We start from the raw sequence: 12,025 nt of genomic DNA, 5'->3' as shown, positions 1-12,025 counted from the left end.
CCTCTGGAGAAAACTGAATGGGGATACAAAGGAACATACTTTTTTCTCGGCAGGTTATGGCACACACACAAAAATTGACCATGTACTAGGGCATAAAATCCTCACAACCAGTGCAGAAAGGCAGAAATATTAAATGCATCCTTTTCAGATCATGATGCAGTAAAAATTATATGTAATAAGGGGTCATGGAAAGATAGACTAGAAAATAATTGGAAACTAAATAATCTAATCCTAAAAAATGATTGGGTCAAATAATAAATCATAGAAACAATCAATAATTTCATTCAAGAGAATGACAATAATGAGACAACATACCAAAACTTATGGGATGCAGTGAAAGCAGTTCTTAGGGGAAGTTTTATATCTCTAAATGCTTACATAAAGAAAATAGAAAAAGAGGAGATTAATGAATTGGACATACAACTAAAAAAAGTAGAAAAAGAACAAATTAAAAATCCTCAAGTAAGCACTAAATTAGAAATATTGAAAATCAAAGGAAAAATTATTAAAATTGAAATTAAGAAAACTGTTTTACTAATAAATAAAACTAAGAGCTGGTTTTATGAAAAAACCAATAAAATAGATAAACTTTTGGTTCATTTAATTAAAAAAAGAAAGAAGAAAACCAAATTACTAGTACCAAGAATGAAAAAGGAGAAGCTACCACCAAGGAAGAGAGAACTAAAACAATAATTAGGAATTATTTTGCCCAACTATATGCCAAAAAATTTGAAAATCTTAGTGAAATGGATATATATTTACAAAAATATAAATTACCCAGATTAACCAAAGAGGAACAAAAATACTTAAATAACCCTATATCAGAAAAAGAAATTGAACAAGCCATTGATGAACTCCCTAAGACAAAAGTTCCAGGGCCAGATGGATTTACATGTGAATTCTATCAAACATCTAAAGAGCAATTAATTCCAATACTCTATAGACTATTTGGGAAAATAAGTGAAGAAGGAGTGTTACCAAATTCTTTTTATGATACAAATATGGTGTTGATACCTAAACCAGGAAGAGTCAAAATAGAGAAAGAAAATTATACACCAATTTGTCTAATGAATATCGATGCAAAAATTTTAAACAAAATACTAGCAAATAGACCGCAGCAACTTATCACAAGAATATCACACTATGACCTGGTAGGAATTATTCCAGGAATGCAGGGTTGGTTCAATATTAGGAAAAACTATCAGCATAATTGAGCACATCAACACCAGAACCAACAGAAACCACATGATCATCTCAACAGATGCAGAAAAAGCTTTTGATAAAATACAACAGCCATTCCTATTAAAAACATGAATGGAGTCTTCCTTAAAATAATAACTAGCACATATCTAAAACCATCAGCAGGCACTATATGTAATGGGGACAGGCTAGAAGCGTATCCAATAAGATCGAGGGTGAAACAAGGATGTCCATCATCACCACTGTTATTCAACTTTTAGCTTTAGCAATAAGAGAAGAAAAAGAAATTGAAGGCACTAGAATAGGCAAAGAAGAAACAAAGGTATTACTCTTTGCAGGTGACATGATGATATACTTAGAGAATCCTAGAGAATAAAGTAAAAAACTACTTGAAATAATAAACAACTTTAGCAAATTTGCAGGCTATATAATAAACCCACATAAATCATCAGCATTTCTCTATATTACCAACAAAGCCCAACAGCAAGAGATAGAAAGAGAAATACCACTTAAACTTACTGTAGACATTACAAAATATTTAGGATTCTACCTCCTGAAACAAACTCAGGAGCTCAATGAACACAATTACAAAACACTTTTCACACAAATAAAATCAGATCCAAATACTTGGAAAAACATTAGTTGCTCATGGGTAGGCCGAGCTAAGATAATAAAAATGACAATGCTACCTAAGGTAATTTACTTATTCAGTGCCATACCAATCAAACTACCAAAAAATATTTTATTCAGTTAAAAAAAATAATAACAAGATTCTTTTGGAAAAACAAAAGAGGTTCAGAATATCAAAGGAACTAATGAAAATAAATGCAGTGGAAGGTAGCCTAGCAATTCCAGTTCTTAAATTGTACCATAAAGCAGCAATCATCAAAACTGCTTGGTACTGGCTAAGAAATAGAGTGGTGGATCAGTGGAACAAGTTAAAGATGCAAGACACAGTAGTCAATGACTATGGTAATCTATTATTTGACAAACCCAAAGACCCCAGCTTCTGGAAAAACAACTCACTCTGTGAAAAAGAAACTGCTGGGAAAACTGGAAAAGAGTATGGCAGAAACTAGGCATAGACCCAGATCTCACACCATATACCAAAATAAAGTCAAAATGGGTTCATGACTTAGATATAACGGCTGATATCATAAGTAAACTGGGATAACAAGGAATAGTTTACCTATCAGATCTATGGAGAACAGAAGAATTCATGACCAAACAGGAGATAGAGAACATTATGAAAAGCAAAATGGATAATTTTGATTACATTAGACTGAAAAGTTTTTGCACATACAAAGCCAGTGCAACTAAGATTAGAAGGAAGATAGAAAATTGGGAAAGAACTTTTACAACCAGTCTCTCTGATAAAGGCCTCATTTCTAAAATATATAGAGTATTAAGACAAATTTATAAGAACACAAGCCATTCCCCAATTGATAAATGGTGAAAGGATATGTACATACAGTTCTCAGATGAACAAATTAAAGCCATCTATAGTCACATGAAAAAATGCTTTAAATCATTATTGATTAGAGAAATGCAAATGAAAACAACCTTGATTGGCCAACATGACAAAACAGGAAAATGATAAATGTTGGAGAAGATGTGGGACAATTTGAACACTAATATATTGTTGGTGGAGTTGTGAAATGATCCAACCATTTTGGAGAACAATTTGGAAATATGTCCAAAGGGTATAAAAATGTGCATACCCTTTGATCCAGGAACAGCACTTCTAGGGCTATATCCCAAAGAGATCATGTAAGTGGGAAACGGACCCACGTGTACAAAAATATTCATAGCAGTTCTTTTTGTAGTGGCAAAGAATTGGAAATTGAGAGGATCCCTGTCAGTTGGGGGAATGGCTGAGAAAGTTGTAGTATGTGAATGTAATGGAATACTATTGCGCTATAAGAAATGATGAACAGGCTGATTTCAGAAACACCTGGAAAGACTTATATGGTCTGATACTGACTGAAGTGAGCAGAATCAAGAGGATTTTGTACGCAATAACAGCCACATTATGCGATGACTAATTGTATTAGTAGGATTTAGTGAGGTTCGGATTCGCTCCTATAAATGACACTCTCCAATGCACCAGAAAATAATAGGAAATAGATAATTTATTTAGAAGAAGCAAAGCACAGATAGTTTGAATTTGCATAGAAAGCATAAATAATAAGAACAATCAATAATATAGCACCGATCAAGAGAGTCGGTAATGGAAGAGAATACATCACCAATTCAAGGGAACCTCCAAAATCAATCAACGGCTGGGAGCCCCGTTTCAGCCAGTACAAACTTGAATTGTGTAAAGATTTTCCCGGGCGAAGCGTCCTTCCCGCGGGTGAGGCTCAGCGGGCTTACAGGACGCAGTGTTTTTATATTGTTCTAAACAAAGAAGGCTTGGGGCCAAGAACCCCTTTTTGATGCTTGCGCTATTCATGGTTTGTCCAATACACATCTGACCTTAGCCACGCTCCCATCCGCCTGAGGCTTGGTATTTTGTTTTTTAATAACATCACGTCTCACAAGGAGAGGAGCCAACCCTCCATGTCAACGTGACCTAGGAATGGCTAGTTCCTGGAATGCTAGGCCAAGAACACTCAGGAGATATGGAACAGTCATGACCGAGATTTGAACTGAACCTATTTATTTGAGTGATCTTATTAATTTAAAGGGGAATTTCCAATTTCCATTTCACTTGGCCTTAAGATCATGAGAATAATAGGTGAGGGGCAAAGGTGTGACATGAGTGTATATAGTGCGTATTTTGGTATACATACAACAATTGCATATACAAAGACATAAAAAGAACAAAGCAAGTAGTAGTATGGGGGTAGCTAAGGAATTAAAATACATAGTAGCAGTAGGAGATTTAAAAAGAAAATCATACCAATGATGATTAGTATCTGAGATCACTAAATGAGAAGCTTCGACTAGTCTTCCTGCGGCTATAAGAGTCTGTATTCGATGTTCATTTAACGCGCGTTGGTTGGACTCTAATAACTTTTTGATTTCAGTCGACTGATTCAAGATGTTCATAAGGGGATATAGAGATAGAGACACATGAGGTAGAGGCAAAGATTGGGGTACCCAAGCAAAATTTTTAACTAGGTTAGTGTCTGGTGGAAAGTAAAAATCATTTCCTTGCCAGCGTAGGAAAGATACATTGGATAAGCAACCAGAAAATGGAACAGTAGTAACATCTACAGATAGAAGGTCAGAGTGATTATTAGAGGCTATACAAACATATTGAGTAGATACTTCATATATCATAGAAAAGTTACTCACTGGGTATAAAGTTAGATCACACAAATTGGATGAATGTGAGAGAAGGCAGGGTTCCATCTGCCGAGTCATCATCCCACAAACAATCCCTCCATTAGTTACAACACAATCAGACAGAGTATGAGTTACATTATACCAATCTATATAGTTTCCATAGATATAAGGTAAAGCAAAGTATTTATGTAAGACAAAAGGTATTACATGAAATTGACACATAACAGTCCAAGTTTTAACTTGGTAGAGTATAATAGTTCCAGCGCACCAAAGTGGAGTGCATCTAGCATTCTCAGGTTTTTGCTTTTTCCATACATCTGACAAGTCAAGTATATCGTTCCATATGTGAGAGTTACCTTCCTGTAGTAATCTTTGGGCATTTTCCTTCTGTATGAGGGTATATAAGTTTTGCAAGGAACATTTAGTCCAATTAAATAAAACACAATGTTTTTCATAAGGTGTAAATTAACGAGGATGCTATTATTAAAGACTTGTAAAAATTGGCCTTGATATTGTAATGTATTTTGGTGTGGCAGGATCGTTGTGGGTAACCATTGGGCATTCACAGTCAAAGCTTGAGAAACATCTTGTCCAGCACTGCGCAGTCTGCTAGCCAAGGTCTCAAGGTCTATAGAATTAACTATACCCAAACCAGTTCCTGCACCACCAAGTAATGTATCATACCAAGCTCTTTTTTTCCTGACACAACTTTCTAAAGAGGGAAAAGTTACATTATAATGAAACACTATTTTGTGTTGCAAGATAGAGGTGTTAGTACATGAGCGGGGACACGAATTATTCCAGGAGGTTTCGGAGTCACAGGTACAACCCATACTAATTGGTTTAGATATTCTTCATACAGCCCATTGGAGGTGTTACGACAATAAAAATATTTTCTGTCGTCCGCTTGTGATAGTGAGACAGTGTAGGTGGAGTTTACTTGTGTCCAATTATATGTTACAGATCTTAACCTTTTAGGAAAATATGGACTAGGTGGCCAACTTGTAAGGGTACAGGATATATTGGTACCGTTTGCTGCAGTACAGTTAGATTAAAACTAGTTAAATTGATTCTCATTAGGGGAAATAGGGGCGTCCCAAACTTCTACGTTGAATGGGTATGACCAATTCATGATGTGGGTGTTGTTTTCACCAGCGTAGATGGAATCAGTACGCGGTCCTTGCTGAGGATTCCCACTGGAATACCTGGAGTTCATGCCATAGTTAGCGTATAGCAGGCAAACACTGTAAAACACTTAATATCGTAAAAACATTTGGGTTAGTGGGACATGATACCATTTATCATCACCAGGGTATACTACTATGGCAGTATTAGTGTTTCCTTGTGCTATGAGCTCAGCTGGCCTTGGTCTATCAGATTGATGCTTCTTTATCCAAACTTTAGTACCATTATCACTCTGTATTTGTAGGGGGGTCCCATAATAAAGAGAAATAATATCTAGGGTTTTACAAGTGTTTTTCTGGGTAGCCCGTTTATAGGGGCAGGCAACTAATACCCCAGAGTAGGTGTCCACACAAGTGCAGGCATATTGACACCCCTGACTAACAGGTAATGGTCCAATATAGTCTATTTGCCAAATTTGAGCAGGTAAAGACCCTCTAGCCAATTCTCCAGTGATTTTCTTCGGCACAGGCCGATGAGCAAATAATTGACATTGTATGCAGTTTTGTACTATTTGCTTAAATAGATCCAGAGGTATGTTAATCCCTCTGTCTAATGCCCACCTGTAAGATGCAAGAGCGCCAAGATGTCCTGCGGTGATATGGACCCATTTTCCTAATTGTGTTTCATTTTCCTCTCTGGGGGTGACCTTTAAAGCTTTTCCTTGAAGTTTGGATAATTCATCAGCACGGGCATTATACTCACGTTCCACAGAATCTTGATTCACATGGGCATCTACATGAAATACAGATACATTAGTACATTGACACCATTCCCATATTTGTTCCCATAATTCTTTTCCCCACACATCTTTGTCTCTAATTTTCCATTCGTGTTTCTTCCAAATTGGCATCCAAACTGCTAGGCCATTGGCTACGGCCCAGGAATCAGTATATATATATATATGACATTGGCCACCTTGTTCCTTTTGAATTACTTGATAGACAGCCACTAATTCGGCCCATTGGCTACTCTGGCCTTCACCAGAGCTTTCCAAAATAGTATTGCATGAAGGTTATAGGCTACAGCTTTCCAACATCGCTTAGATCCTATATATTTAGCCGAGCCATCAGTAAACCAAGCATGCTTCTTCTGCTCGGGGGTTAGAGAATCATATCCATTATTCCAAGAAACAGGTGATTGATCATAAGACTTTGGTGGTATATCAATATCATTTGAATGTTTTGGTAATTCTAATACCTTTTCATGCAAGGTGGAAATACCCGATCTGCCTGTCTTGACTCTATTTTGCAAATACCATTTCCATTTAATAATTGATGATTCTTGGGCATGTCCTATTTTATGTGAGGGGGTCCCCATAATCCAACTCATAATGGGTATGGCTGGCCTCAATACAACTTCATGGTTTAAAGTTAAATGTTCTGTCTCTACCAGGGCCCAATATGCAGCCAATAATTGTTGTTCAAAAGGAGTATAATTTTGGCCAGCAGGTGGCAGTTTCCGCGACCAAAATCCTAAAGGAACATTCCTGCCCTGTTGTTTTTGCCATAAACTCCAATCAGCATATCCATGCAAAACTGTAACTTGCAATTCCATCGGCCCTGGCTGTACAGGCCAAAGATCCAGGGCAGTTTGAATAGCTATTTTGGCTTCCTCAAAGGCTTTCGATTCTGTTTCCCCCCATTCAAATGCATACTTTTTCCGGGTAACTTTATACAATGGCTTCAAAATCTGACCTAAATGAGGAATGTGATTCTCCAGAAACCAAACAACCCAACGAACTTTTGAGCTTCTCTTTTGTCCCTAGGAGGTGAAAAATCTAATATTTTTTGCTTGGCCTTGGGGAGGATTTCTCTATGACCCTTATTCCAAATTATTCCTAAAAACTTCACACTTTGAGCTGGACCTTGAATTTTATCAGGATTAATCTCCCATCCCTTCTCCTTCATATGTTCTATTAGTTGAGTTAATCTTTTCTCTACCACCTCTTTATTCTCTGCCTGTATTAAAATATAGAGGTCAAACTCAAAAATTTTAGACAATCCTTGGGGTCTAGCCACACTCCTCCAGCTCCCCCATCACTTAATCTTACAAGCCAGGAGATTGCAGGCTCTCCTGATCGCTGTGAAAACCTACTAAGCAAATCAGTAATTTCTCTTTGGGAGTAATCTTCCGTGATTTCAGTCACCCGGGGTGGGTTAGTTCCCTCCTTTTCGGCTTTTCTCCTATCTATCGGCCGAGCTTCCCCCTTACAACATCCGGAACATCTCCTCTATTACTTCCCCCCACCTATCATCATCTTCATCCCAAATATCACCTTCCCAAGTATCAGGGTCCCAATTCATATTTGCTGCAGCTATTACAGCATGCACTTTCCTTTTACTCACCCTTCAAATTTTCTACACACACTCCTCTCTCCTACATGCTTAAACTTCCTTGCCTTTCTTTCTAATGATTTAAAATCCCCTTAAAACCTGTACATATCTCATTCCTTTCTAATTCTGACCTAACACTTCAACAATCCTTCCCAACTTGCCCTCTACCAACCATATAACCTAAGTAATAAAGTATTCTTCTCTCTTTCCCTCTCCCATCCACGCACTGCTTTGAAGCTGCTGTTACCTGGGGAGGGAGAGGGGGAGAATAAAGGCAACTTTTCAGAGTCCTGCTGCAGCCTTTGGCTGTCTGGCTGCAAACAACCCAAAAGGGAGGGAAATGATGTACTGGTCGTATCCCCCCATTATCCCTGCTGGCAACCGGCCCATCCGTCGCACCCCAAACGAGAACCCCCAACACCCCCAATCCTCACTAGGTCCTGTACACTGTGACCAGGTTTTTGCGAGCGAGGAAAACGGAGGGTCCTCCCAACCGGGGACCTCTACCGGAGCCCGGGGCTCATTTTCAAAGAAAGGCATTTATACAGCGAATCCTGTTCGTGACGCCAATTTTGTATTAATAGGATTTAGTGAGGTTCGGATTCGCTCCTATAAATGACACTCTCCAATGCACCAGAAAATAATAGGAAATAGATAATTTATTTAGAAGAAGCAAAGCACAGATAGTTTGAATTTGCATAGAAAGCATAAATAATAAGAACAATCAATAATATAGCACCGATCAAGAGAGTCGGTAATGGAAGAGAATACATCACCAATTCAAGGGAACCTCCAAAATCAATCAACGGCTGGGAGCCCCGTTTCAGCCAGTACAAACTTGAATTGTGTAAAGATTTTCCCGGGCGAAGCGTCCTTCCCGCGGGTGAGGCTCAGCGGGCTTACAGGACGCAGTGTTTTTATATTGTTCTAAACAAAGAAGGCTTGGGGCCAAGAAGCCCTTTTTGATGCATACGCTATTCATGGTTTGTCCAATACACATCTGACCTTAGCCCCGCTCCCATCCGCCTGAGGCTTGGTATTTTGTTTTTTAATAACATCACGTCTCACAAGGAGAGGAGCCAACCCTCCATGTCAACGTGACCTAGGAATGGCTAGTTCCTGGAATGCTAGGCCAAGAACACTCAGGAGATATGGAACAGTCATGACCGAGATTTGAACTGAACCTATTTATTTGAGTGATCTTATTAATTTAAAGGGGAATTTCCAATTTCCATTTCACTAATATTATTGAACTGAACCCTTCTCAGCATTACAAGGATCTAAGACATCTCCAGGGGCCTTGTCATGGAAAATACTGTCCACATCCAAAGAAAGAACTATGGAAGTTGAATCGCTATCACTTAATTTTACCTTCTGTTGAGTTTTGCTTCATCTTTCTGATGGTTCCTCCTACTGGTTTTAATTTTTTACTTATAACTTCACTAATGTGAAAATATGTTTAATAGGAATGCAAATGTAAAGCCTATATCAGATTGTGCACCATCTTGGAGAGGGTGTGGGGTAGCAAGAGGGAGAAAAATTTCCAGCTCTAAAGAATATGGAAGTGATTGTTGATAAATCAAAATAAATTAATTGAATATTTAAAAAAAGGAATAAGGAAGATGAATTTAAATCTAGACTCAGACACTTACTAGATATATATTTTGACTGGTTATCTTATTTGCCTCAATTTCTTTTGGAAAAATGGGAAAAATAATACCACCTCCCTGGCCAAGATTGATGTGAAGATCAAAACAGATAATATTTATAAAACTACTTAGCGCAGGGTCTCATAGTAGGAGATAAATAATTGTTTATTCACTTCCCCCTCACATTACATTTTCAAGTTAGTAAAATAATGCTTCTTGAAGGTAACATCTTCAGGTTTACTATAGGAGTATATGTCACTTCATCTTTAGGCTTATTTAAATGCAGGTGAAATGTAAAACTTACAGGATAATATTAATTTTTAAGGGTCATATTTAAATCAATGTAAACATCTGCAACAACTAGAATTGAAAGAAGATACTTTATTTGAAGTAAACAAGCGAAATAATATTGAAATGCCTTTTAATTTTTTTGAATAATACAACCAACTTGCATACTTAGTAGGCTTTAAATATATGTTACATTCATGATCAAAATGTTTGAAAGAGATAATCATTCTTAACAAAAGCATTAAACAATGAGAGAATTTGGGCACATGTAATGATTTATTTGCTACATAGTCCTTCTATAGTTTTAGACAGTAAACATAATCTGGTTTGATGGTTATAGCATGTCCCAAAAATATACTTTTCCAGCAACAAATTGTAAAGAAAATATTCAATATTTCACCATGGTGAATGAACTTAGATATCTGGAAAATTAAATGCAATGCAGTCCCCAGTTGTCTCAGAAAAGTGAGGACTTAGTGAACAAAAGCTTACCGGCAGGTAAGCTTGTTGTTGAAATGACATATAATGCCATGTGGTTCTTTGCTTTATTTTGAAATCTAATACGTAAAGTGAAATATTGCAAAATAGTATACATTTATGTATATATATATATGTATATATATATGCATACATACATACACACATGCATGTGTGTATGTATACACACATGGGGGAAATGGAACGCTATATTTTTTTCTTTTACCATTTTGAGACAAACATATTATTTGTGAGAGATAGAACCATCATATGTTGACATCAAATTCAAAAGCAATACAGAACCTAGCAACTAAACATACTAGTGAGTGATTATCTTTCTCTGAAAAACACAAAATTCAAACATTTTTATTAAAATCTTGACTGAAGTAAATTAATTCTAACCATCCTTATAATATTGGGTACATTGAGTATAATTGTTTATTTGAATGATCTCTGAGTCAAATTTTCCTTTTTTGTAGTTTTCCTTTTTATTAATATTTCTCCTTTGTAATAGAATAAAATCCCAATTATAAATAGTAAGGTCTCAGAAGACATTTAACTGAATTCTCTAATATATATTGTGTGATAAGTTGTTTAAGCTAAAATCCTTAGCACAGGTGTGAAAGTATAACATAGAATATGTTTAGTGTAATTTTTTTCTCATCAATTGGTAAAATTAGCTTGAATTGACTTTTGAGCCTTACTGTGAATTGCTGATTTTGAGTAAGATTGTTCCTTTTTTTCATCAATTACTATCCATTTTTTCTCGAAGAATTCAGTTACTAGGTATAGAAGAGTACATTGCAAAGTAGACTGGCTGTAAAGTGAGAGGTACTGAAGAAAAATCCCAATCTGGTAGTTGCTAGTTCAATTTCCTTATTTATAAAGTGAGGACTCTAGTATATCTTCCAATTCATAATCTATGATCCTATGAAAACCTCATAAAAGTCATAATCAATCAACAAGTATTTATTAGGTACTTACTATGTGCTAAACACTGTGCACTCAGTATAAAAGAAAGCAGAAAATATCCCCTGCTCTCAACTGGCTTATAATCTAATGGGGAAATCAAAACATATATCAACTGGTACATTCAAGATACATTGATTTAACCTCTGACGTGAAGTTGATATCCTTTGGAGAAACCGGGAAAGGCCTTTAACTGTGTACCTCAAGTAGTGTCTCTCACTATTAACAGTTGATTCTCTCCACATTACAATTGAACTATCTCCCTCTAATATCCTATTCTTTCCCAAAGATGTAGTAACAATATCCCTCTCTCTGTGGAGGTGCTATTCATATTAGAGGTATGTTGGAATAAACATTTATATACTGCCTATAGTGTCAGTCACTGGGCCATACTTCTTACAAATATTTTTTCCACACACACACACAGCCACATACATATGTACATGTGTATAGGTGTGTGTGTGTGTGTGTGTGTGTGTGATACAGGAAATAATATCTCACTTACAATAACACCTGTAAGTTTTCAATAAGCTCCTCTAAAATTCTTTAGAAAGATATTTTCATTGGGAAAGAAATTGAAAACTCAAGAACGCTACACGACAGTTATGAACATCATCACAAATTATGCTA

The 12,025-nt window shown here is 36.5% G+C and overlaps 1 protein-coding gene and 1 long non-coding RNA gene across 2 annotated transcripts in view; one reads left to right on the top strand and one right to left on the bottom strand.

The window, feature by feature from the left end:
* PRR16 (proline rich 16) overlaps positions 1–12,025 on the top strand; it is a 195,200-nt gene that overhangs the window by 104,197 nt on the left and 78,978 nt on the right.
* Positions 4,097–7,408, bottom strand: LOC144456878 (uncharacterized). Its single transcript, XR_013486068.1, has 2 exons — positions 6,240–7,408; positions 4,097–5,748 (listed from the first exon to the last, which is right to left on the bottom strand). It is a non-coding gene; the product is annotated as an uncharacterized LOC144456878 (long non-coding RNA).

This window comes from Phascolarctos cinereus, unplaced genomic scaffold (assembly GCF_003287225.1).
Source record: "Phascolarctos cinereus isolate Bilbo 61053 unplaced genomic scaffold, phaCin_HiC Scaffold_4;HRSCAF=312, whole genome shotgun sequence".
NCBI classification, from domain to species: Eukaryota; Metazoa; Chordata; class Mammalia; order Diprotodontia; family Phascolarctidae; genus Phascolarctos; species Phascolarctos cinereus.
Note: the sequence above shows the minus strand (reverse complement) of the source record. Positions and strands in the feature narration are given on the sequence as shown.